At 45.2% G+C, this 1,404-nt stretch overlaps 1 pseudogene; it reads left to right on the top strand.

The window, feature by feature from the left end:
• Positions 1-219: 219 nt before the first annotated feature.
• LOC144261676 (U1 spliceosomal RNA) lies at positions 220-374 on the top strand (annotated as a pseudogene).
• The last annotated feature ends 1,030 nt before the right edge of the window (positions 375-1,404 follow it).

The following is a 1,404-nucleotide window of genomic DNA, read 5'->3' as shown; positions in this document are numbered from 1 at the left end:
ATTGCTGTGGCATAGTGACTTTCAGAGCCAGACTCAAGCAAACTTATAAATGGAGCTCTGCCATGACTGTCTACAAAGGCCTGAACTGGATGGGGACAACCTAACTGTACCAAGTATGGAAATGTTATTCTTTCTGCGTGAAATCCTGAGAGCCTTTGTCAGCTTTCATTTAGGGTCGGATTGGGACTCAGTCTCTGCGAGGCTGATCGTGTGAGTAAGGGCTCAGGAGATACCATTATCACCATGGTGGTTTTCCCAGGGTGAGGCTCATCCATTGCACTCCGGGTGTGCTGACCCCTGCAGTTTCCCTCAAATGCAGGAAACTCAACTGCATAATTTGTGGTAATGGGGGACTGTGTCTGTGTTTTCCCCTGGGGGCAAAAATATGTGAGTAAGGGTTACAAAAATTAGCCCTTAGTGTTTACCCAGTTGTTATTACAGTAAGTTCCCATTGAAATCAATGGAAGGCTGTGCCTAAGTAAAGGATTGTATAAGGACTGAGTAACACTGAGTAAATTCCTCAGGCTTCTGGGGCCTGTTTCTTCTTTACACTAAGGTCCCCTCACAGTTCTATGGTATTGTAACAGAGTTTTAAAGTGGAACTAAATGAAATTTACATCCACCTTATGTGTAAAGGAGTCTTAGTGTAAATAAGAATCAGGTCCTTTGTGTTTTCGACAGATGTACTTAGTTTACCTGGAGTTAAGGGTGGGAAAAACCTATCACTTTCTTCAGAAAAATTCCCTAATGAGAACATTGCAGCTTTCTGAATGTGTAGAAAGCCAAGTTAGACAAAGATGCCATATAGGACTACAATGGCATAAATCTTTTATGTTTGAAAATCTGTGGTGGTGCAAATGGAGACAAACATTGCTCAGTCAGCCAGGCATCAGAATGTTTTTATTTAGGCCTTGGAGGAGCTGAAGGGAGGGGAACAGAGTGTGGGTGTAGAGACAGAAATTGGGCTGAGCTGCCAAGTCCTCAACCTCACTGTTACCAGGGGACAGGATTAGCAACTGGCAAAGTCTCTGAAATTAGCTCACCCATCTCTCCTCCTGCTAGTCCCCCAACCCAGCTCTTACACCAACTCCTGAAGCAGATGTCACAGGGGCCAGCCTGTGAGAAAGCAGCCACATCCCAAGGGAGTAGCAGACAGTGGCTGTGGCCTGTTTTGCCAGCCATCATGGCACGAGTGGGCATGTACACAGGACAAAAGGGTAAGTAGAGGAGATGAGCCACTAGTGAGGAGGGAGGAGGCAGAGCATATGAGTTAGGAGGGGTGGTGAGGAAAGGAACAAATCCACCATCAGGGATTTTGGAGTGGATAGAGTAAGGGTTAAGATGATACATAAGAGACTAGGATGGGTAAAGGAACAGTGACATGGATTAGACATTATATTTTGG

Source organism: Eretmochelys imbricata, chromosome 2, assembly GCF_965152235.1.
Source record: "Eretmochelys imbricata isolate rEreImb1 chromosome 2, rEreImb1.hap1, whole genome shotgun sequence".
NCBI lineage: Eukaryota > Metazoa > Chordata > Testudines > Cheloniidae > Eretmochelys > Eretmochelys imbricata.
The sequence above is the reverse complement of the archived record's forward strand: the minus strand, read 5'-3'. Positions and strand labels throughout refer to the sequence as shown.